Source organism: Mixophyes fleayi, chromosome 2 (genome assembly GCF_038048845.1).
Source record: "Mixophyes fleayi isolate aMixFle1 chromosome 2, aMixFle1.hap1, whole genome shotgun sequence".
NCBI lineage: Eukaryota > Metazoa > Chordata > Amphibia > Anura > Limnodynastidae > Mixophyes > Mixophyes fleayi.
Window position 1 is genome coordinate 27,655,423 of NC_134403.1, and position 26,823 is coordinate 27,682,245.

Genomic DNA, 26,823 nt, shown 5'->3' on the forward strand with positions numbered 1-26,823 from the left:
TGTCAGTCATGTGCCGCACAGCGACACCCCATGGTCCCAGCCATGCATTTCACAACCATATATTGTACAGCAATCCCATATATCCCCCTTCCCATCAACTGCTGTTCATATATTACAAAGAGGGCACCCCCCTCACACACACACACACGCACACAGCTCCCCCCCTCCCCAGTTAGTGGCCACTGCAAAGATCTAGTAACCATTTAATTGACTTTTTGTATTGATGTATTATCTATATACATCATATATACATTTTAGGTATGCTACTATGTTACCTATAGTCATGCATTATTATTATATTACTATTTCATTTATTATAAGTAACATTTCCTCCAGTATAAGACATTAAATCTGTTCCTGAACCTGCCCTCCACACCAGGACCTACCTGCACAATACCTGCCATGCTCCCCTCCTAGCTATGAAGAACACAGCCAGCACTACAGAAGTGCAATGTGATGCAGCAGTGTCAGGAGGAACACAGGCGCGAGTGTACAGCGAGAGGGAGGAATAGAGACAGAGCCCAGGCAGGGCTCCCCCAGTAGGCTGCGCTGTGATTAGTGGGCTGGGAATTCTCCCACTAGCAGAGGCTGGAGGAAGAGATAGGATCAGGCTCCCAGTCCATAGGCAGCCACAGCACAAGGCTGGCCGTGTGTGAGCCTGGAAGGCAGCTACTGTGAGCGGTCTGCTACCAGCCCAATGGATCTGTATTAGGAGCCTGGAGCTGCGCAGCCACCTCCTGCCAGGGTGAGTTTGGGGCATTGTCCTCCGTCTCTTTGTGTGCACATTCCTGCATTGCTACTGGCCGGCAGCACAGGAGAAGTTCTGCCACCTTGCTTGTGCCGGAAAGTTTGTGGCTGTGCAAAGTGAGGACATGGGGGATAAGGTCAGATCTGTAGCTGATGCCTTTGAAGTTCCCGGATCTATTTGCTGTTATAGATATTGGGCTGGCAGAATAACATAGCTGTGTTGTATGCAGGTGTTTGCCAAAAAACGATGTGTTTAATTAATGGGGACACTTACAAGTGTATATATTCATAGATGTCTGTGTGCATATCCAGTTATACAGATGCCTGGATACTTGTGTATGCCATGCATTGATTTGCTAAGGAAAAAATGCAAACTAAACAAATGTATCTATATAATAGAGTGGCTTATTACTATGCAGCACTGTGTGATATAAGGTTGCATATAGGCATGCATTACATATATATATATATATATATATATATATATATATATATATATATATATATATATACATATATTTCATGTGGCTGGAGACATTAAGCCAGCCTGACAGCTGGAGAGATTACACACTGTTTGGCTAATTCATGGGAATTCCGTTTGTGTTCTGGTCTTGCAATTCAAGTGACTTCTGCAAGGGTTAACTGGTATAACAATGGGATGTGGTGGTGGTAATGATGTCTGTGGTGAGCTGTTTATTATATTGTGCCTGGGAGCATTAACTGCCCAGTACAAAATGTATTTTCATTGCAAAGTCAGCTCCGCCAGACCCCTGTGATGGGAAAGTTTCCTCGGTCTGGTGGGTGACTGATTGCTGCCGGTGCAGTATCATACATAGAGGTTGTTAATTCAGAAGGACATTGTGATTTAGTGAACTGGTGACTTTTGTTACTTCCCTGGTGTTGCTGCCTCTCTAGGAGCTAATCTGCATTCAGAGCAGGGGGTTCATTAGGTGAGGTGCATCCACTGGGTCAATTCTAACAGCCGCCCCCCCCCCCCCCCCCTTCTCTCCTCTCCTTTCAAGTGCCTAAGAGAAGACCACAGGCTCGGGGTTTTCTAGAAGTCACAAAAATACCTTAACAGTCACACATGCCTTGCAGCATTGTATGAGTTTCCAGGTCTGTCCTGTAATAGCCTATTAGTGGACACAGCTCTTCCACAGCCAGGCGCAGGCAGGTTAAGGGTTAATGCATCACTTGCTTCTTTTATAGGCAACTTGAGGCAAGAAAAAAAAACCTGCTGGCATGTGCATTGTGCGGGGATTAATGTTATACAGTGGGTCCCCTCGTGTAACAGTGACAGGTGAAAGTAATTCAGCATCAGACTCTGGAATCCTGACTCCGCGTGCGAAAAAGACGTGCGCTTTCATTAGCGTCGCGCTCCAGGAGTGAGCGGGTTACTTTCTGCGGTTGGATGGATTTGGGCTGCAGGAGGTGTCGCTGTCCCTTTTTAGTGGGAGCTGAGCCACCAGGTTTTTCCCCAGCAGATAATTTATGCAGAGATTGTCCCAGATTCGTCTTTGCGCCCGCTGTTTCCAGTGATCTTTACGCAGAGTGGCTGCATCGCCCTTTCTCCCCGTGCGCTTTCATGTCACATTGTAACATAGGGAATGATCTCTAAGATCTCTGCTGTGGACTGAGTGACAATAAGTTCAGTCTATTCCCCCCTCACTCTCTGCCAACTGCATTGGAGAAAATGCACTTTTTTTTTTCTTCCTTCTTATTTTAAACTAAAGCCTTTGTGCCCACTAATCGTTTCCCCGGGTACTGCCAAGAAAAACAACTTCTCTAGCTCTTTTCACAGGCAGTTTCTACGGTTACTGGTGTAATTCAGTGAAGGGGATGTGAAGAGTGACCTAGGAGCAGGATTCTCCCACTGGGAGCTGATGCAGCAGCTGAACAGTCTGATCCCGACTTTATTCCACTCTCTGACCAGGGCACGATAGAGGCGACTGATAACGTCCTATCAGGGATATGCATCTCAGCCTCTTATGTGGCTATTTAGCATTCAAGCCCTAGGTCTTTGCCACTGATAATGCTTCATCTGGAAATATCTGTATGTGAAGCTCTTGGTGTTTTAAATAAGTAATATTGTATAGCAAAAGCTTATTAATTAATGATGTGGAACTGTAATAGATGTGTGCATAGAGAGTTGTAAGGTTATCATAATGTGCAGGCTTATTCTTATCACCTGTCCTCTATTGTCTGTAAATCACTGTCTTGTAATGTCAGTAAATCTATATCAGATAACCCCTAATATCTAATAACTGCAAATATTTCTAAATGAGTATTAGTATGTTCCTTATATCAGTATTATTTTAATAACCATCCTATTTGGGGGGGTAGGGTTAAATTTTACTCTCTACCAGGGGAGGGCTGGCAAATTTTAGCCCCCGGGCAAGACACAACTCAGGAGCCTATTAGGAACATTTTAAAGGAAAAAAAAAATGCAGGTGGCCCAGTGATCCAGCCCAAGGTAGCCCACTAATGGACTGGCCCGGGGGGGGCCGATGACCCCCTGCCCCGCAGCCCAGCCTACCCCTGCTTATTAATAACACAGTTGTCTTATTTAAATTTAAAGGGACAGATACCTCTATTTATCGATCTGTAGCAATAAGGCTGATTTTCTACAGCCACTTAACGATACCAACTATCTGCGCAATTTATCATCAAAGCATCTCTGGGGCGGCTGAGTGATACTTAGGTGCGACAGTGACCGAGAGCGGTAAGGATTATCCGCGCGTTTGACGCGGCAGTCTGTTTGCCCAGGCACAGTGGAATTGAACGCCCGGACTTGGGTTTTTCAGACCTACTAATAACAAAAAAAAAAAGAAATAGTAAAAAAAATAGATAAAAATATGAAAGCATTTTTTTCAAGCTGATTGGAGATTGGAAAAATATTTTATTTATTTTTGCTTTTTTTTGTTGTTGTGGCAGGGACTGCCATAGAATATACATCTAGTCTCTCTGAACAAATGTGTGTAACAGGATTATATGACAATATTAAAGTGGACCAACCCCCTGGCAGCCAATTTATGGGCTGAACCAATATATTTATTTGGAATTATACCTGACAATATGTACTTGATACCCATGAATCATTGGATGTGCATTGCAAAACTCCTTTGTTTTACCACCGCTGCGCTTAGAGGGTCCACGCAGTGCACTTCAAGGAGCATTTCTACTCCCCGTACTCGACAAACCTAGATGTGCACCTAGGTTTGCAGAGAGGCGGTAACATCGAGAGTGGTGCACTGAGCAAAAGTGTAAATGTCACATAAAAGTGCAACCTCCTTGTACCAACCACTTAGAGCAGCTCTTTAATAAAAATGACATGTATATTTATGTATGTATAGAACAATATCATACTTCCCAGCATCTAGAATCCTGAAAGTGGGATAAAATAAACCCCGCCCCTGCTCTGACTAAGCTCCGCCCACAGATGATCGCATGTATGCAAACCACACCCACTTTTATGTTAAACCTGCCCCTTTTGCGGCCCACAAATCGGAATGTCCCTCCAAAATCGTTACCATCAGCAGGTATGCAATATTACTTCCTAATAGTACATTTGGAAAGAGAATGCAGTTTTTGGTCCTCTGTAACCGTTTTTTCCCTGTTATTAGATTTTATCTCATATTTAATACTATGATATTTCATACACTGAAACATTAGGTAATAGAAATCCTTATTGCCAGAGTCATGCAATGGGAAGCATTTGAATTGTTAGTTTAGCAATATTTTTATTGCTTTGGGATGATGGTGGGTTGGATAATTAAAATATTTATTACAGGATCTCTCCTGTGCTTTGTGAAAGTTCATTATTCCTCAATCACTGGGTCCTGTCTGCGTTAGAACAAGGATGCCTCCCTAACCCAATTTTGTGTGTGTGATGGGATGACGTTGCCACGGTAACGCAAGATGCTACCGATTGCAAAGCATTGACTTTTATTTTGAAGAGCCCAAAAATGCTGAAGTGGTAAGTTTCTAGCCTGACATAAATTAAACATACACCGAGCGTTTGATGGTGAGTGATGCTTGGGTGGCTGTGGAATTCTCACACAGGCTCAGTGGGCTGGAGATTAAACTGTGTTTGAGGTAGATCCCTTTGAAAATCACACAGGCCGGGGAGGAGTGCGGTACAGCTGCAAAGCTGAGATTTAAATGGCATCTATAGCCGCTCTTGGTACAACTGGGGCGAGATGGTGCTTAAGCTGTTTGTCTGCGTTCTATACTTAATATGTGTTCTATACCCTCACCGGTGTTCCATTAGATATTGCATTCCTCACACTGATTGTAACTGATACACATGAATAATCTGGGATACAGGAAAGTACTTTGTCCTGGCTGTTCCCATATTCAATGGATGACTGCACAAGGGGGCAATTGGATTGGCTTGTATATAAATGTATATATTACATACATGGCTATAAATCTATGAATTGCATGTGAGTAATGCAGGAGTACTGGGAGATATATTAGAAGTCGCAATTGTTCCATGACCATATTAAAGTTCAGGGCCACATATTATTTCTCTATTCTTATATTCTATAGTAAGGCATATGCTATTCCTTATAATATATGACTAATTTTCATTTTCATTTTTGACATAGAAATGAAAACATTTAGGGACTTATTCAAGTCCGAACGCAAGTTGCATGCAAGTTGCGTTTTAAAAACAACGCACAGAACTTGTGCATTGATCCGTTCGTCATCAAATCCAAGCGGATCTGATGATGATGATGATCATCATCATCATTTATTTATATAGCACCAGCAAATTCCGTAGCGCTTTACAATTGGGAACAAACATTAATAAGACAATACTGGGTAATACATACAGACAGAGAGGTAAGAGAACCCTGCTCGCAAGCTTACAATAAACCGTACTTGCCGTACGTAGACAGACAATACAGACTGCAGTATACTCATGTGCCTATGTACAATATAAGGTAACATATCACATAAAAAATATTGTAGCATAAAATAAAAGAACAACTCTTAACAGTATAATCATTTATCAAAATATTTATTTATTTTTTACATTAAATACATAAATATGCTTTCAGTGCGTACAATAGATACAATACGTTTTATGGAGGAAGGGAGGTATGAAGCAAAGAAGCTGTAAGTAGCGTTCAAAGAAATTGATTAGAAAGTATTTTATTATTAACGGTCAATTGAGACAGCTTTTTATCCTCCTGTAGAATTGAGAGGGCAGCCCCCACTTTGGATCACAAAGGTTGTCCACTTTAAGCACTTAACCAAGTGGCAGACCAGGATGTGACTGTACAGAATCCTAATTATAGTATCGTAGAATCCTTCACGTTGGTAGTAGACCCCGATATTCACACTCCTCCACATGGCATGGCAATTCAGTAGATATTTATAAGCGTATTTCAGGAGATGAATTCTGAACTTGTGGTTGGCATTGTCCTGTTCACTTGTGTTATTGTGTAAGTAAGGACAGGGCTGCATGTGACAGGGGCAGTGACATGATGTGAGGAGGGGAATGGAGGCAGCAGGAAGCCACAGACTGATAGTTATATAGTGGAAGGAGCAGGGTCCCCCAGCAGCACAGTGTATATCAGTAGATGTGATGTGTTAGTGAGGACAGGGCTGCATGTGACAGGGGCAGGGCTGGATTAAAGCAATGTAGGCCCCTGGGCTAAGTGTACTGTGAGGCCCCTGCCCCCTCTGCAGCCAATTCTCCTCCCACCCCCCACCCCAGCCCAAGGGTGGGGTGTCCCCATCCGATCACAGGCCTGTGTTATGAAAAAAAAAAAAAACAATTATAAAACACTGCCCACTAAAAATCTTTGTTAGGGCCCCCAACTGCCCGAGGCCCCTGGGCTATAGCCCAGAAAGCCCATTTTGTTAATCCGGCTCTGGACAGGGGCAGTGACATGATGTGAGGAGGGGAATGGAGGCAGCAGGAAGCTACAGACTGAGAGTTCTATAGTGGAAGGAGCAGTGTCCCCCAGCAGCACAGAGTATATCACGAGATGAGTGATGTGTTAGTGAGGACCGGGCTGCATGTGACGGGCAGTGACATGATGAGAGGAGGGGAATGGTGGAAGCAGGAAGCTACAGACTGAGAGTTCTATAGTGGAAGGAGCAGTGTCCCCCAGCAGCACAGAGTATATCAGGAGATGAGTGACGTGTTAGTGAGGACAGGGCTGCATGTGACGGGCAGTGACATGATGAGAGGAGGGGAATGGTGGAAGCAGGAAGCCACAGACTGAGAGTTATATAGTGGAAGGAGCAGAGTCCCCCAGCAGCACAGAGTATATCAGGAGATGAGTGATGTGTTAGTGAGGACAGGGCTGCATATGACGGGAGCAGTGACATGATGTGAGGAGGGGAATGGAGGCAGCAGGAAGCTACAGACTGAGAGTTCTATAGTGGAAGGAGCAGTGTCCCCCAGCAGCACAGAGTATATCACGAGATGAGTGATGTGTTAGTGAGGACCGGGCTGCATGTGACGGGCAGTGACATGATGAGAGGAGGGGAATGGTGGAAGCAGGAAGCTACAGACTGAGAGTTCTATAGTGGAAGGAGCAGTGTCCCCCAGCAGCACAGAGTATATCAGGATATGAGTGATGTGTTAGTGAGGACAGGGCTGCATGTGACAGGGGCAGTGACATGATGAGAGGAGGGGAATGGTGGAAGCAGGAAGCCACAGACTGATAGTTATATAGTGGAAGGAGCAGGGTCCCCCAGCAGCACAGTGTATATCAGTAGATGTGATGTGTTAGTGAGGACAGGGCTGCATGTGACAGGGGCAGGGCTGGATTAAAGCAATGTAGGCCCCTGGGCTAAGTGTACTGTGAGGCCCCTGCCCCCTCTGCAGCCAATTCTCCTCCCACCCCCCACCCCAGCCCAAGGGTGGGGTGTCCCCATCCGATCACAGGCCTGTGTTATGAAAAAAAAAAAAAACAATTATAAAACACTGCCCACTAAAAATCTTTGTTAGGGCCCCCAACTGCCCGAGGCCCCTGGGCTATAGCCCAGAAAGCCCATTTTGTTAATCCGGCTCTGGACAGGGGCAGTGACATGATGTGAGGAGGGGAATGGAGGCAGCAGGAAGCTACAGACTGAGAGTTCTATAGTGGAAGGAGCAGTGTCCCCCAGCAGCACAGAGTATATCAGGAGATGAGTGACGTGTTAGTGAGGACAGGGCTGCATGTGACGGGCAGTGACATGATGAGAGGAGGGGAATGGTGGAAGCAGGAAGCCACAGACTGAGAGTTATATAGTGGAAGGAGCAGGGTCCCCCAGCAGCACAGAGTATATCAGGAGATGAGTGATGTGTTAGTGAGGACAGGGCTGCATATGACGGGAGCAGTGACATGATGTGAGGAGGGGAATGGAGGCAGCAGGAAGCTACAGACTGAGAGTTCTATAGTGGAAGGAGCAGTGTCCCCCAGCAGCACAGAGTATATCACGAGATGAGTGATGTGTTAGTGAGGACCGGGCTGCATGTGACGGGCAGTGACATGATGAGAGGAGGGGAATGGTGGAAGCAGGAAGCTACAGACTGAGAGTTCTATAGTGGAAGGAGCAGTGTCCCCCAGCAGCACAGAGTATATCAGGAGATGAGTGATGTGTTAGTGAGGACAGGGCTGCATGTGACAGGGGCAGTGACATGATGAGAGGAGGGGAATGGTGGAAGCAGGAAGCCACAGACTGAGAGTTATATAGTGAAGGAGCAGGGTCCACCAGCAGCACAGAGTATATCAGGAGATGAGTGATGTGTCAGTAAGGACAGGGCTGCATGCGACAGGGGCAGTGACATGATGAGAGGAGGGGAATGGTGGAAGCAGGAAGCCACAGACTGAGAGTTATATAGTGAAGGAGCAGAGTCCACCAGCAGCACAGAGTATATCAGAAGATGAGTGATGTGTCAGTAAGGACAGGGCTGCATGCGACAGGGGCAGTGACATGATGAGAGGAGGGGAATGGTGGAAGCAGGAAGCCACAGACTGAGAGTTATATAGTGAAGGAGCAGGGTCCACCAGCAGCACAGAGTATATCAGGAGATGAGTGATGTGTTAGTGAGGACAGGGCTGCATGTGACAGGGGCAGTGACATGATGTGAAGAGGGGAATGGAGGCAGCAGGAAGCTACAAGTCTAATGTCCAGCATATAGCACAGCCCCATATATGATGCCTCAGAGGCTCAGCATATTACACATCATATATTACAAACCCAAATGTCCAGCCCATAATACAACCTAAAAATACTAGCAAACATTTATTTTCTCTCCATGCCACGAATGATCCATAGTATATTTTCTGCTGTAGGGGCTCTTCATAGTTTTGGGAGAGAGGTTGCCCCTTATGTAATAAACAGGGCACACAGTATATAATTCACTAGAACCAAATCTGGCAGTAACACACTCCTATGTATTATACAGAGCCGTAGAAAAGGCCTGTACAATATAAAATAAGGATTGCATTATCGCTGATAATAAAAAAAAAAAGCCCAATTATTGAACCCTGACTGAGTTGACTCCAGAAATTCTAAAGATTCATCTAGCCATTAAATGAATTCCTTTCTTCCTTTGCAGTCGGTGTGGTTTTGTTGTTAACTTGATAGTTTTTTGATTTAGGTCCAATTAAAATGCATGTTAGCAATTTGACAGGAGTGTTTGCCAAGCGTTTCCCCGGAGGATCCAGACCTGGCAGAGAGAGTGTATAGGATTCACAATCTCAGTCACATATGGGAATACTATTCGTTGCCCTTGGTAGTAAGCATTACACTGAAGACACAGAATTATATTAGGAAAATGTGCTTTGATCAAGTGCTGTAGGAGAATTCTTTAAAAAAAATAAAAAATCTTTCTGGTTACAAAAATCATTTATATACTTTTTTTTTAAAGTGACATCTAACAAAATGTCATTTTGTGTTATTTGTTCGATGTATCTCCTAGATCTGCCTAATGACAAAGAGTGGGAATCAGTTCTACTCTAAAGCTACTCAAGGCTTGTGTTGCTTTTGTAATAAATGGAAATGAGACTTTTGTATCTTCTGGGCAATCTTGCAAATCCCCACATATAAGGTGAAAATAGAATCATTCAAATGTTTTGCATATTTCTGCAAAGGAATGTTCAGCTGGGATCTCATCCAGTCTGCAGCCTGGACAGTAAACTATTGTGTTCAGGAACATAAATATTATTACTGTCCTTGCTCCTCGAATAAAGAGACTGTTGATAATTCACTGTTGCAAGTGGAAGTTGTTTATTAGGAATATAATAATACAACTAATATATATTACTATATGTCTTAAATATTATACATGCTCAAACATGTTTGGGAAAATCTATGTCCAGGAACTAGGGTTTTTTTTTTTTTTGCAAGACAATTACAGTACAAACAAAAAAATCAATTGTATTCCTAACACTTATGTAATTTGGCATCCAGAGGTAATCTACAAGGGGGCTGTGTATTATGGCTCCTGTGACTCAAATGTATCCCAATATGAGTGTGTGTAGGTGTATAGCTATGTGAACTCATGTGAGTATTTCACTGTGAATGTTTGTTAGTGTTGAAAAGTGTAATCAGAAAGACGTTAAGTTGGGTACACACCTATGCATCTTACTTCAGATCAGGGCGGACATAGATGTAATTTCTAGGGGGGGGGGGGGGGGGCAATTTTGCATAACCACGGCCCTCCTTCATTCTGATTGGCTGGCCCTGGAAAACCCCACCCACCCACCGCGATTGGTCCCGCCCCTCCACCCGTTTTGATTGGCGTCTTGAACCTAAATTTAAAAGACTTGTACTGCTAGGGGGGCGATTGGATCCGCCACTGCTTCAGATGCAATTTCGGTGACAATTTCACCAATGGCTGAAAGTCCCGATGAACATGTCGATTCATGTGTATATACTTACATGATTTACTGTAAGATCTGTGCTCTTCATCTGTGATAACCACCTGCAGAAAAGATTGCGACTCTGCACACTCTACAGATATCTGCCTACACTGCTGGTCGTCAGTCTGTACACACTTCCACATTTGCCCGACATTGCAGCATCGCTGATTGTGATTTTTAGGAAGTTTATTAAACCAAATGAACAGATACGATGTGCTTTGGTAAGATAAAAAGGGATCTTTGCAGCGTACACACTAATGTGATATCTGACTAAATGGTCGTGAATCGTGTGATCTGCACGATCATTGCATCCGTGTGTACCCAGATTTCCTTTCTGAGAGATTTAAGCATCCCAGTAGCCCTGCAATCTCTGTTGTAGTCCTCTTGGAAGGTGTGACTAAAAATAAAATATTAACTATAATTAAACGTGGAGTAAAGCGGGAGAAAAAAAAACGATGAAGAAAAGGGGAAAACGTTATGAGGACGGGATGAGGTGGGAGAACACCCAATGGTTGATTGGCCCTTTTTGACTTTTACTTGATTTCGATTAGTCCAGCCACGTCCTTCACGCTGATGTCATAAAAATTTCCAATAGCTTAATTTGCAATCGATGCATTAATTTCTCTTCGCAGTGAATTTGGTCCACAAGAATTCAAGGGGTTGGGCTACCATAGGCTGAGAACAGAGGCTGGGGGGCAGAAGGGGGGGGGCATATTGTGAGCCACATTTGGCTGGGTCACTGGGCTATCTGCATTTTTTTCCCCTTTAAAATGCTCCTAATAGGCTGCTGAGCCGAGTCGGCAAAAATTTGCCAGATATAAACTAAGGCAGCAAATGTTTCTGATTGGATGGGATTGTCACATATTTGCCTCACGTCTAATAACGTCATGCCTTCTACTCATACTTGCCAACTCTCCCGGAATGTCCGGGAAACTCCCGAAATTCGGGTCGGTCTCACGGACTCCCGGGAGAGCCGGCAAATCTCCCACATCCTGCAATTGCAGGGCTAAAATGACGCGATTCACCGCATCATTTTGGCCCCGCTCCCCCACGAAAAAACGGCATATTTGACGCGGGGGGCGAGACCAAAAGACGCAATTCACCATGCCCCGCCCCCTCCCGCCCTCTAGATATGCCCCTCTCCCGGATACAACTTGCCAAAGGTAGGCAAGTATGCTTCTACTGCCAGGAATGCCTCAATGGCATTAGACCGTGCTATTTGCTGGGCACAGTCCATCTAACTTTTTATTTTTATATCAGCCTATGAGAAATTTGCTGATCAGTCGTATTTTTTGTGCTTTAAAAATCCACAAAACAAAAATATATATTTTAAATAGTATTATTTTAAGATTAAGGTATTTTATAATTCTTATTATCAGCAGTCACAGTTAATTTTTTTGTCTTTTTGGGTTTATTTTTCCCTTTTAAAGCACAATGAGTTGTAAATAGGGAGAACAGTTAGCGTTATTTCCATGTACCGCAGGCAATACACAGAATCTTCCATTTTATTTTCCAGGGACCTGACTTTCCATTACACATTTCATCATTCCCAGGGGATTCCTCGCCGTGATTAATCAAGTCACGGTAGAGTACATAGTACATGGAATAATATGCATACACAGAACTACATGAATAATGAGAGGAGCTTGAGACAAGGACAAGACTGTCAAGAGGAATCCCTGCCCGGTAATAGTCATGACCTGATATGAATCCAGACACTATATTCAGGAGTATTGCACAATGGCGCCAATCGAAACCAATTGTGAGCATTGTGGGCTACACAGAACTGGTGATTTAAATAGACCTCATTAAACTCTTCACTTAGTACTTTAGAAATCTTTAACACTTCAGGTTTAAAGGTTGAATGGAATCTTTTATTCCAAGATACTTTTGTGCCTATTGTAGATTTGTGCTTTATTGCAGGTATGTGCCAGGGGATATTCTGAAAGTAATGGCCCTTGGTGAACTAGTTATACAAGCCCACTGACTCTGTATATTTAATTTACTTTATATACCACAGACTAATGCTATTTATATATGTTTAAGGCTGGGGGGGGGGGGGGGTAGATTTATCAAACCTTCTAAAAAGGGAAAGTGGAGGTGTTGCCCATAGCAACCAATCAGATTCTAGCTATCATTTTGTAGAATATATTAGATACATGATGGCTAGAATCTGAATGGTTGCTATGGGCAACGCCTCTACATTTCCTCTTTAGAATGTTTGATAAATCTACCCCTTGGTATCATTCAACGTCTTCCTGGCTGGAAGGGTTCTCTAGTGTTGATGAGCTCTGCGACATTTGGGGTGAGGATTGGATGCGGGCACTGATGCCCGTGTGTACATCCTTCGGATGGGCTGGTGACATTCCTGATTGTGATGATGATGATGATGAGGACAGTCCTGATTATTTCACTGTTGTGGTTTGGGCAGCACGGTGGCTAAGTGGTTAGCAGTTCCGCCTCACAGCACTGGGGTCATGAGTTCAATTCTTGACCATGGCCTTATCTGTGTGGAGTTTGTATGTTCTCCCCGTGTTTCCGTGGGTTTCCTCCGGGTGCTCCGGTTTCCTCCCACACTCCAAAAACATACTGGTAGGTTAATTGGCTGCTATCAAAAATTTACCCTACTCTCTTTCTATCTGTGTGTGTGTGTGTGTGTGTGTGTGTGTGTGTGTTAGGGAATTTAGACTGTAAGCCCCAATGGGACAGGGACTGATGTGAAGGAGTTCTCTATACAGCGCTGCGGAATCAGTGGCGCTATATAAATAAATGGTGATGATGGTGATGATGATAACGTGGTTTTATCTTTGATGGAGAAATATAAATTCCTTTACCCGTTAGCATAGGATGTCATCGCCCATCTGTGTAGGCGATTTCCTAATAACCTTTACACTGCGATTTACTGTTGACCTAAGACCACTCTCTCCCAACTCTAAAGCTGCCTGCATATTTTAAAATTCCACCCCCCCCCCCAGTGCAAAATTGTTTTGCCAAGGTGCAAAATTCCACCTTCCAAATGGATTTACTCTGAATTCTAAATGGCGCCTTTTACGAATAGATGTTTCTTTAGAATGATAAATAAAGCTCACATCACCTCTATGTTATCCATGCACCCTTTTGACGTCATACAATAGACTCCAGCGCAAGTTTTGCAAACTAGGGGAAAAAAACATGAAAATAAGACGCAGTTAATTAAAAAGCCGTTCTGCAACGTTTCCGCCCAATATTTATCAGGTGTTGTTTTTATAAATGTCTAACACTATGGGCTAGATTTACTAAACTGCGGGTTTGAAAAAGTGGAGACGTTGCCTATGGCAACCAATCAGATTCTAGCTGTTATTTATTTAGTGCATTCTACAAAATGACAGCTAGAATCTGACTGGATGCTATAGGCAACATCTCCACTTTTTCAAACCCACAGTTTAGTTTAGTAAATATACTCCTATGTCTCTTGCCTACGTAAAGTCCTGCCCTGCGTCTATTCTATAAATTGCACTGTGAATCTGTTTTTATACACATCGGCATCAGAAAAGTAGTTTTGATGTACATAGATGGAATTCATCAAACCTTAATGTAACCTTGAAAATATATATGTAAAAAAAAAAAAAATCACTTCATTTAAATGGCGAAGCCAGGGACGTTCTTATAGTGTGTCGGCTATTGTCATTTTATTTACTTTGCAACATACAGCAGGAAGAAGCTGAACAGGACTTACTGTCAAGGGCCTATAGCCAGATTGTGATGTGTTCTTGTCAGAAAAATCTGTTTGAGAGATGTGAGGATACTGTAGGTGGAAGGCGATTCGGAAAATGAATTCTGTAGCGTTTGCTCTCTCTGCTGTCTGTTGTCTGTATCACTGCTGGTTAGGCAGTTATGTCAGCCACGTGCGCTGAATCTTAATTAGAAGTAAACTTTGAAAACATTTTAAAGTCAAGTAAATGTGCCGTCGGAAAATAAGAAGTTATTATCTGAGGGGGGTTTTAATGGCTGTGGTGTTTTCTAGTTAGCAGCTGGCAATTAGAAATTTGCTGATCTTCAGTAAAACAAATTAAGCTGCATTAAAGGACCAGTGTAATGTAACTGTTTCTGTATGGGGGAGCTCCTGTGAAATGATGGCAGTCCTGTAATTCTATTGTTTCATTTTGATTCTTATGCCGTTCCTGTTGTCTGAAAGGTTCCGTATGTGGGATAATAGATGTAAATCCTGTATACAGGGCATAGAATTCCAAATTGGTTTCAAATATCCTTATATTTCACAGTAGGAGTGCATTATTCCTGTATAATATGTAGGTCAGCATTTTTTGAGGGGAAAAAATCTAACATTTCAGTATTTTTATTGCTATTTTATGCATTTATGTTTTCCTATGTGGACCTTTATGTTGAATTGTGTATTCATTTTTTTTTCTTTTATTGAAAAGACTGCTGCTGAGCTGTATTGTGAGGTGATTCTGTCTGACAGGCTGTAGTGTGGGGGAGGCGCTGGAGTGGCTACAAGTGCAGTGGAGGATGCTGGGTAATTGACCACAATTTAATGTCAAGCAGAGGTAAATTTGATGAAGGGAGAGAAGAATTAAACATGATGTATGAGCAAACATGAAATGTATACGTTCTATCGTAAAACGGACACCGTGGTGAAGTAATATTGTCATCTTTGATGGGTAGTGATGTTATAGGGTGACGGAGATAAGATGTCGTTCACAACTGGTCATACAAGTAATCACACAACACATGTATCATAGTTATATAATATATTTAAGAACAGTTTTGGTTATTTGGAAATCAAGTTAATTGTGTAACGATAAGTCACTCTATACCATTGTACCATATCTTTAATAACATATCAGCAGGCATTTTAAACAAGTGTCACATGCTGTAACAAACACATGAGACAGACGATAAAGAAGTAGTTGAGGGCCGCAGGTGGGGACTCGGCGGGCCGCTGGTGAGTGTTTGGCGGGCCGCAGGTGGGGGTTCGCCTCGACGGGCCGCTGGTGAGGGCTCGGTGGGCCGCAGTGGGTGGTCGAAGGGCCACTAGTGGAGGCTCGGAGGTCTGCTGGTGAAGGCTCGGGGGGCCGCAGGAGAGGGCTCCGAGGACCACAGGTGATGGTTAGGAGGGCCGCAGGTGACGGTCAGGAGGGCCGCAGGTGAGGGCTCGGAGGGCAGCAGGTGAGGGCTCGGAGGGCAGCAGGTGAGGGCTCGGAGGGCCTCAGGAGAGGGCTCGGAGGGCCGCAGGAAAGGGCTCAGAGGGCCGCAGGTGAGGGCTCGGAGGGCACCAAGTGAGGGCTCGGAGGGCAGCAGGTGAGGGCTCGGAGGGCAGCAGGTGAGGGCTCGGAGGGCTGCAGGTGACGGTCAGGAGGGCCGCAGGTGAAAGCTCAGGGAGCCGCAGGAGAGGGCTCGGGGGGCCGCAGGAGAGGGCTCGGAGGGCAGCAGGTGAGGGCTCGGAGGGCTGCAGGTGAGGGCTCGGAGGGCCGCAGGTGGAGGCTCGGGGGGCCGCAGGTGACAGCATGGAGGGCCGCCTGTTGCCCATCACTGCTCTATAATGTAACTTTAGTAAGAAATGTATCGGTGCAGTGGGCGTCTTTTACATTTGTTACCCTACTCATCAACAGTTTTGTGTAAACTGTCACCTAGTGTTGTGCTCTCACAACGCTCAGAGAGAATTATAAACACTGGCATATAGGTAAATTTACACAGCAAGGTGCTGTAACCCTTAGCAACCCGACTGTAAGTTACATTTATTTAGCACAGCTTAGAAAACGAAGCACCTTTCTTGTAGAAATTACCTGTGACATCGGTTCATTGTAAATGTCCGCTGCTGGCAGTGTATCTGAACCAATGTCACGTAACAGCAAAGCACGTTTCTACATTAGATTTATACTGGATGGGAAATAGGTCTTTTGCTTTATACATATCAGCTTTGTAGAGCTGTTTTTAAATGGATTTTCCACCTATTTATATTTTCTTACGAACCCATCCCCCAGAGTTACTTGTTTTACTACAAAGCACTAGGCCACCCTTCCCGTGTGCGGGTGATCAATCACTGACGGCCGACCGCTGCTCTCTCCCTGCAGAGCTCTCTGAGACCTGGCTAGAAGTTATTACACTTACAGCATTTCATAGTATTCTGGGTTTCCCTTCACTCTCCTGACAGGTAAAACGGATTATAATGCGCTATACTATGATAGAACACTATAATGTACTATATTACAATGTGCTGTCAGTAGTACAGCATGTTAGAACCACTTACAGCTGGCAGGGAAAGTCAGAACCTGGGTATACCCTTAAATGCTGTAAGTTAAACCTTATCCCAGAATATTGCTTACCTTGGGTCTGGGGCAGACTTGGCGTTGTTTGCTCGCTCCTGCTGGGTTCCGTTGCTGGTCAACACGTTGCTTATACAAAAAAAAAAAAAGATTGGGTCAGCAGGAATGAGTAGACTCCCCACAATGTCTATTGTACTCTTCTCATCCCTGGGGACCCAGACCTTTTACATACAGGTGACCACTTGCATAGGCAAACCGAGGGGGGGGGGGCTAGTGCCTGGAAACCCCCCTCCAAGCCTGGTGCACTGTATAATTGAGGTGGCTGGACTCTGCTACCGCTTCACACAGCTCTGCTTGAAAAGGGAGAGCTGCGTGCACCTAACAGTAGTGCACGCAGCATTGCCCATTTATATTATGGGGATAGGAAGAGTTGGAGAGCAGCCATGCACTGTCCAAAATTATAGCTACGCCCCCATGCATGCTGGTCACGCCCACTGACGGCGCGGGTTTAAACCCCCCTCTACAAATCCTGCGTTTGCCCCTGACTTGCAGTTCTCTGCCCAATGGGAAGTAGGTAAGGAGCCTGCACGGGCATAAGTTATCTTTTGGGATCAGATTTAACTTGGGGATATTCCACCCAAAATTGGTGGCGTTATCCTGTAATAGTCCGTGAGCACGGATGGTTACACCTATTGTGATATTAAGTTTACAATATATACATACTGTTTGTTTTGGGAGTTTTTAAGATTATATTTTGTGGGTCACGTGCTAAAGCACCAGCTGGCCGTGTCCTTAGGAAACGGTGTCTGGTGTAAGAGGTACACAGGAGGGTAGGGATGGCATAGAGGAAGAGAAATGGAGAGGGGAGTGGAGGTCAGTCAGCTATGTCACCTAACGGGGAGGGGGGTAAGTCTAGAACCAGTATTTATGTCCCCGGTATTTAAAGGATTGGAGTACTGTAGGGCACAGGCAGGACAAGCGGAAGGCAGGAAGTGTAGGTGAGGTAGAGGGCATGTTGACACGAGGGGAAAACTGCTGTACAATACAGAAACAAGACAAAGGCGCAGGTGGGGAATGGGAGAGATGGAGATGAGAGGATTCTATTAAACAGAGAACTCTGGGTGAAATGTAATTGCCATGTTGAGCAGACAGAATACATTTAAGGGTCACATGTCACATTGAGCTAGACGAAATTATACCCACAGTTTAATTACATTTCATTCACTTTTAGAATAAAGAATCTAATATTTTCCGTAAGCTGGTGATTTGATATATAGCTGACAGACTTTCCAGAGCACAGTATAATTAAAGGGGAACCCCACCTTCAGACAGCTTTGCCTTAAATGCAGATTTGTTTTTTTAATTTTGCATTGTCTTTAGATGCGATATTAGAGATACGGCGTAGACCTGAGCTTTGTTGTAATACCCAAGGGTAACAAACATAAAGATATTTGCCAGGAAGATAAAGTTGGTCAGACCTATAATCACACCCAAAAAGAAGTGGGTTGTGCCCCCCCCTTAAAAAAATGTGATGTTTATCATGGGACAATCACATTCTTACAGTAGTCTATGGATCTAGGAGTAGTCACAGGGAGCAGCCCTCAGGGAGCAACGTTTAGAGTTTATGTTCTCTAAATCATACTTACCAACTCTCCCGGAATGTCTGCAAGACTCCCGAATTCCGTGTAGGTCTCCCAGGCTCCCGGGAGTGTAGGGCATCCCCCCCGCATCTGCCCACTGTCTAGTGAAGTGGGCAGGAGTAGAGCCGCCATGATGCGATTCTTGGAGAATCGTGTCATTTTAGCCCCGCTGTAAAAATGGTACGTAAGCATCATTACGTCATGAGGGCGTGCCAAACATGACGCAAATTGCCAAGCCCTGCCCCCTCCATCCACGCCTTTCCCGGAGGGGAACATTAAGAAGTCGGCAAGTATGCGCTAAACATTGCTGCCTACAAAATGAGCATATACGTTCTGCAGATGACTGCATAGCCAGACAGGAGTCATCCACTGATTCGATATACGGACATGCCTAAATTCAGTCCATTTTTTTTTTTGGGAAGCATGCCGATGTTTTGTGGCCGCATGCACTGTGAGATGGGAGCAATGTGACAGTATGTTTTTGTGCTGTAGAAGGAAACCAGAGCACCCAGAGGAAAACTATGCCAACACGGGGAGAATATACCAAGTCCACAAAGACAAGGCCCTGGTCAGAATCGAACTCATGACCACAACAATTCTAACCACTGTGCTGCCCCCCTGTATGTGTGTCCAGAATATCAAAGGTTGCAAAACAACGCCCAAAGACTAGCGCTTTGCTCCCTCTCGTAAACAATGATGGAGATTCAGTAAAATAAAGACCAATTTCCAGTACCCTTATCAACCAATCAACAATTGGCTGATCCACTGGATTGGTTATTAGTAAATGCTCCCCATGTTCAGTTATAACCTGGTATTGCAGTAGATTTTCATTAAAAACTTATTACACCAACTACATCTACTTTGATATTTATTTTGGCTTGCCAGAAATGAACACTTGTACGACAGTAACATCACTGAAAACAACTATTGTATAAAGAAGGGAGACAAAGGATTCTAACCTATAATTAGTGCTGGATTTCCTATAAAACAATAAGCCTTAATTCTGTTCTGGCTCCTCACCCCATACATTGAATGCATAGAATTACTTTCTTGAAGATGCCTCTATATCCTTAGAGGACAGATAACTGTTGAATAAGTATACAGAACTGAACACAACCGCAAAGAAAATTACATCTTTTGGCTGTCAAAGGGAGTAATAGTGAGCGGATTTTTCATTTGTTCGTTAGTTAATTGCAGACTTACTGCTTCTTACTCTCCATCTATTTTTAAGTGTTGGTTTAAAAAGTATATCAACAGCGTCTCTTTGTAGAGGTTAAGCAGCGACGGGTGACGCCAATAGCAGGGTTAGAGGTCTTCAAGTACATGTAGTGAATTTTGTGGCACATCTCCAGGTCCCGTTAACTTGTCAGCTGTTATTTGGTTGAACTGAACTGTTATTAAGTATCTCAAAGCACTGTGAAGTCAACATTAGTCTTCCCGAAAAGTAGTTCCTTTATACCCACAAAAAGAATGCAAAGTATCACTCTCTCCGTTGTTTTTCTCAAATATATTATTTGTGGGTTGGGACCAACTCCAGGATAAAGACATCTGTGTTTCTTATAGAAAATCCAGATTAATAGGAAGCCGAACACAAACTATTATAGATTGGTTTTTAGGTACCAGTTGTGGCAATTCTAGCATATGAATTATCTGTATGTCTTGTGGATACTTAGAGAAAAATGTTGAATTTAAGTGGTTGGAATACATAATCGTCTATAAAAAGTGCTGTGTCCAAACGTTAACATCTAGCACTGGATTGAGTTTGCTATGTTAACATTAAATCCTGTCTCTTAGTACTGACGAACCATTCCCATAATCCTCTGGGGTTACGGAAAACTCCAATGTTCCCGTGGTTGTGGCACTGTCCATGTGCGAACCATACAGCATTCAGTTGGAAGTACACAGGGCGGGGGGGCTTGTTTGGGCAAGTGGGACTAATATACAGTAGACCATACTTTTCAACTTTTCTTTGTTGGCTTCAGGGAGATCCCGGGGGAGGTAGGGGTGGGGTTTGACAGATCATCATCATCATTTGGCACCGCCCCTAAATGATTGTCACAATTTTGTCTAATTACAGCAGGGGGCGGGGCTAAGATGATGCGATATTTGTGTCATTAAGCCCCCCCCCCGCCACTTATCTATTGTGGGGACGAGAACAGTGAGGTTGCCCTGCTCTCCCGGGAGTTCTCCCAGAAATGCGGGAGTCTCCCGGACAGTCCGGGAGGGTAGGCAACTATGTGTTACAGAAAAGCAGCTAATGAATCTCTAGAGACTGTAGTCATGTTGTGTTACCTGTCAATCTGATTAAATCTTGGTCTCCATGAAAATGGCCACCTCTATAGGCATCAATACATGGACATAGGACACAATTTCTGAACAGTGTCATCATGCCACAGATGGCGAAGCCAACCACGTCTTGTACTGGCTCAGCATCAGGGAGAATGCCAGACTCTTCAGGGAGTGAGGGAGATCACCCCTATTTCAGGGAGTCTCCCTGACATTCAGGGAGAGTTGGCAAGTATACAGTAGACTAATGATGGATTTTCAGACTCGGGAAAATGGCGTCTGGTTTCCTGGGAGAGAGGATCCAGAGAGGGAACCAGGGCCCAAATAAAATGCTTTTGGGCAATTACGCAAATGTGCGCCTATCAGCGCTATTAGATCTATGTAAACTGGACCCAATTAAAGCAGCTCTATTATAATACACTAAATCCTTCAGGGATGGGAAAGTGAGAGACCCATCAAACAAACCAAGGTCTCCCCATATTAAAAATATATATTTTTTTATTTTAAAGTGAAAAGGGGTCTATTTGTCATTGGTGGTTAGTGGGCGTCTGGGAGAAAAATCTTGTATCATAGTGCAGCAATACAAAATGTCCTGCCGCTGGTATTTGTCATCATCATCACCAGTTATTTATATAGCGCCACTGATTCTGCAGCGCTGTACAGAGAACTTATTCACATCAGTCCCTGCCCCATTGGAGCTTACAGTCTAAATTCCCTAATATACACACACAGACAGACACACTGGGGTAAATTTTGATAGCAGTCAATTAACCTACCAGTATGTTTTGGGAGTGTGGGAGGAAACCGGAGCACCCGGAGGAAACCCACGCAAACACGGGGAGAACATACAAACTCCACACAGATCAGGCCATGGTTGGGGATTGAACTCGTGACCCCAGCGCTGTGAGGCAGAAGTGCTAACCACTGAGCCACCGTACTGCCCATTTACCATACCAAGGCTCCTTGGTGAGCCCTGGCAATCCCCCCCCCCCTATTAAACTACCTATAACCTCCTTCACTGGCAGTGAATGCTGCTGGAGAACGGAGGATCTGACCCATGTGTGGTTACTGCGTATGTGTGACTAAGGTTGCGCATGCGCATAGTGATCAGTCACCCAGCGATGGACTAAGAGCTGCTTCACCGGCAGCGATGAATTAAAAGAAGAGCTGCGAGGGCCTTTAGCTGGTTTCTCCTAGGTTTTCGGCTCCATCACAGCTTAGTACAATAAAGCACACAAGTGTTGTCACTATATGCAGGAGAGCTAGCAGATTACATTTGTAAGTAAATTTATGGGCTTGCACTAAACTGTGTGAAAGTTACAAAAATATGTAACAAGCTCAAAAGCTCAAAAGAAAAATAGATATATTTATTGGCTTGGTCATAAAGGGGGAAACTCTGGCCAGGAACTGGTTAAGAAACAGAATATAATATAACATAATGAACTTCCCCAGGTATTGAGTATAAATAACACCATTAAATACAGTATTATAATTTCCCTGTGCTGTTTCTTCATTTCTCATTGTTTACTTGTCTCTGCGATATATTGGCCAACTTCCAAATATTTTTTACAATATTATTACTTAATTTTACATGTGTAGAATATAATAACAGCAAACACAAATATACTGTCATTTTCTGTAATTTCCTCAAAGGACAATTGTTTAGAAAAACTCCTACATATGTTACTGGGCGTTATTTCTTTATTATTATTGATTTATTTCAATATGCAGATGATGACAACTTATTTGCATAGAAATTAGACATAATTCCCATGAAGTTGCTGAGGGTCTTATACAATTTGTGGTACTATTTTACTATGGTGTTTAAATGGTCATAGTGTTCCCAAATAGTCTTGTAGTTATAGTTTCTTCCATCACTGTGAACCCCACTGTCATCCATACTCTTATAGGGATTTATCAGACCCTTTTGTGGAGGTGTTGCCCATAGCAACCAATCAGATTCTAGCTTTCATTTATCTAGTACATTCTAGAACAGTGACAGCTAGAATCTGATTGGTTGCTATGGGCAACACATATTCTTTTCCTTTTTTAGAAGTTGTGATAAATATACCCCATAGTGTAAATTGGGTAAGATTATAGAGCTGCACAAGTGAGTAGGTTTCGGTAATAGAAATAGGACATCACAAGTGTTGTAACTTTAATATTGAAGGTCATCTGTACAGTACACAATAGAGACAGGTTCTAACATTTATAAAAATGGTGTGATGGAGTTGAAAACTAGTTATCACTAGATATGAGCGACAATGTATAAAACGGTTCCATGGAATATTTCTCTCGTTCCAAACTTGGGGGTATATTTACTAAACTGCGGGTTTGAAAAAGGTTGAGATGCTGCCTATAGCAACCAATCAGATTCTAGCTGTCATTTTGTAGAATGTACTAAATAAATGATAACTAGCATCTGTATGGTTGCTATAGGCAACATCTCCACTTTTAAAACCCACAGTTTAGTAAATATACCCCTTGGCCTCAAAAGTTTGCAAATTTTGATGGCAGAATTCGGCCCATCTCTATTTATAGACTATAAATTCCACCAAATGTGAGTTTACAAATAGAGTGTGGAATTGCCAAGTAAACGTGAATTCAAAGATTGTATCGTCAGAACTTTGCAACTTTGGCTTATTCTGCTGCAAAACACCATTGGTGTCAAATATTGCCACACAATTTTGGGCAGTAATAAATGAAGAATGGTAATGAAATTATTTATATTAATAACTCCTGAGATCCTTCTAGCCCACATCACTATAAACACTAATAGCTACACAGTTTGAGTACTCCAGGGCATTACAAAAGCCATTGATCCATACCTTCCCTGATACTATCTAACAAGATTGAAAACAGTCTTGGGGGGGAATTCAGTTGGCCGCGTTTCGAGTAAAAGTAACGCGGCCTGCGCATTATTACCGTTATTACGGTAATAATGCATTTTATTACCATCATTACGGTACTTTAAAAGCCGTGTTAAAACTACCATAATAACGGTAATAGTCCCCCCCCTTAGGCTGGGTAGACACTATACACAATTTCTCCTGATCCGGTATCCTTAACGATTTTACCAATGATTAAGGGAAAAACAAAAAGTCCCGGTCAGCAGCCGATTCCTGTGTACACACTATACACGTTTTACAAGATTTACCTTCAGATCTGTGCTCTTCATCTGTCATAACCATCAGCTGAAAAGATGGTGACTCTGCACACTCTAAAGATACTGCCGGTTCTGAGTGCGTTCACGCTGCCGAATTTGCCTGACATCGTTCCATCATTTATAGAGACTTTTAGTCCGGTTATAAAATCAAATGAAATGATACGATGTGCTTTTGCACGATAAAACATGAACGTGGGAGTGTACACACTAATGCGATATTGGACATAATAGTCGTTTATCATGTGATTGGGACGGTTATTGGGTTAAAAACCTGTAGTGTGTAGCCAGCTTAGGTCAGCTGTTCCAGGAGCATGGTTAGCAACTATGACCAAGTAACAAGCGATTTGCATTGGATTCCTAGGTTGCTGTTTAATCCTTCACTCTTTGGTTATGTGAGATCATTATGGTTGTTATACGTTAGTTACTAATATGTAAATACTTTCTGTTATAAGCCATTAAACTAGTTATATTAATAGGAAGTTCACTGTAATTGATAAGTTGACGGTTGATATTGACGATACGCTGATCGTGAAAGATGATATGTAAAGTAGTTATGGTTAAAATGTTGTTAGTTGCATAACAGAGACTGGAAAGTTATTTATAGCTAAATAATGACACTGATCTGTGGATCTTTAGGTAAGATAAACGATGGGCAGCATGGTGGCTCAGTGGTTAGCACTTCTGCCTCACAGCACTGGGGTCATGAGCTCAATTCCCAACCATGGCCTTATCCGAGTGGAGTTTGTATGTTTCTATGTTCTCCCCGTGTTTGCATGGGTTTCCTCTGGGTGCTCCGGTTTCCTCCCACACTCCAAAGACATAATAGTAGGCTATTTGGCTGCTAACAAATTGATGTAAGTCTGTGTGTGTTAGGGAATTTAGACTGTAAGCCCCAATGGGGCAGGGACTGATATGAATGAGTTCTCTGTACAGCGCTTCGGAATTGGTGGCGCTATATAAATAAGCGATGATGATGAGGATTTGATAAGTATTTATAAAGAAGCAAATATACCCAATAATTATGCGGCTTGCATGCCACACCCTGCATTCAGCCGCATAATTAGGTCTAAAAATAGGAATATCATGTCTGTAGCTAATTTTTGTGGCAGATCTATTGTGGCTGCGTGGGACCGTGGGGTTCAGGACCAGAGGTGCATATTAAGCATCTGCGCAGTATCGGAACTACCATTGGTCCTGCAGATGCCGTGCACCGGGGTCCATGGAAATAATGGGGCCCGCTGCATGGCTGATGCAGAGTGTTTGCGTGGGTTTCCCATACTTGCCAACTCTCGCAGAATGTCCGGGAGACTCCCGGATTCCGGGTGGGTCTCCCGGACTCCCGGGAGAGTATGGCAGTCTCCCGCATCGGCCCACTTCCTAGCGGAGTGGCCAGAATTCGGTCCAAAATGCCGCAATTCACAAGGGGCGCATGCAAAATGCCACGATTCTCCAGGAATTGCGGCGTTTGGCCCCGTCCCTGCTGTAAAATAACGCGTCTGCATCATTATGTCACAGGGGGCGCGTGCAAAATGACGCGATTTTTGGAGCCCTGCCCCCCGCACGCCCACCTACCCCGGCAGCTCCCGGACGCCAACTAGAAGAAGTTGGCAAGTATGGGGTTTCCTCCAGGTGCTCCGGTTTTCTCCCACACCCCAAAGACATACTGGTAGGTTAATTGCCTTCTGACAAAAGCACTGCGTAAAAATGTTGGTACTATAGAAATAAAGAGTAATAATACTTATAAAGCTGGATGATAACTGCAGCATGGTGGCTCAGTGGTGAGCACTTCTGCCTCACAGCACTGGGGTCATGAGTTCGATTCCCAACCATGGCCTTATCTGTGTGGAGTTTGTATGTTCTCCCCGTGCTTGAATGTGTTTTCTCCGGGTGCTCCGGTTTCCTCCCACATTCCAAAAACATACTAGTAGGTTAATTGGCTTCTATCAAATTGACCTTAGTCTTTCTCTGTCTGTGTCTGTGTGTGTATGTTAGGGAATGTAGACTGTAAGCTCCAATGGGGCAGGGACTGATGTGAGTGAGTTCTCTGTACAGCGCTGCGGAATTAGTGGCGCTATATAAATAGCTGCTGCTGATGATAACTGTACCTTGCTGAAGTGTTGTATTATTTGTTAACGCAGCAGTTCTTTCTTCATTACACCGCCATGAAACTAAGCCATAAATGACAAGCTAATTAATTTCCATTCCTGTTTGACTTAGTGTTTCTCTTACATCGCTGTTGACATGGATCTGAGTGCTGAGGGCTGCCCGGCCTATTATTAAAACATGGAAATGAACGTAGAACATAAGGCATTGTTACTGTCACTGTCGGCTCGTTTTAATGTGTAGCTGCTTACACAGCTGTATGGTGCTTTTTTTTCCCCCAGACATAATAGGAAAATCTGTAATGTGCAGCATTTCTGTGTAAGGATGTGACTATTATTTTCACAGATATTAATGGGAATGTACATTTTTGCTGTCCTTTGTCATAGTATTTGTATACTTTTCACTATCAATCCATAGTGTGGGGCTTATTTATGAAGCCCTAAACCATGCAAAAACTGCTTTTTAAATAAAATGTTCATTTAGGAAAAGCCTAACATAGGAGTAATTAGGCAAATTACTGCGTTAAACCCCTTAATACTCAATGGGGTTAAATTGGCAATTTTATCGAGCTCAAAAGGCTTAGCTTTTCGGAGCTTGACCCCGATGGCCAACGCCATCTGAAGAAGGTGATAGCCATTCAATCCTACGGGGTGAGCATAGCGGTAGAGGGATCTCCTGATCCCTCTCCGTCAGATTTCCTGATTTCCCCTGCGCTGTTTTCCGCAAATGGCATCTGCTCGTGA

General features: G+C 43.6%; 1 protein-coding gene across 5 annotated transcripts in view; it reads left to right on the forward strand.

The window, feature by feature from the left end:
• Positions 1 to 595: 595 nt before the first annotated feature.
• The window catches only part of FAT3 (FAT atypical cadherin 3), a 451,200-nt gene continuing 424,972 nt past the window's right edge, over positions 596 to 26,823 (forward strand). For all 5 annotated transcript variants that reach the window (XM_075198718.1, XM_075198719.1, XM_075198721.1 and 2 more), the window contains exon 1: positions 596 to 745. The gene's annotated coding sequence lies outside the window, so the exon portion shown is untranslated. The remainder of the gene's footprint in view (positions 746 to 26,823) is intronic.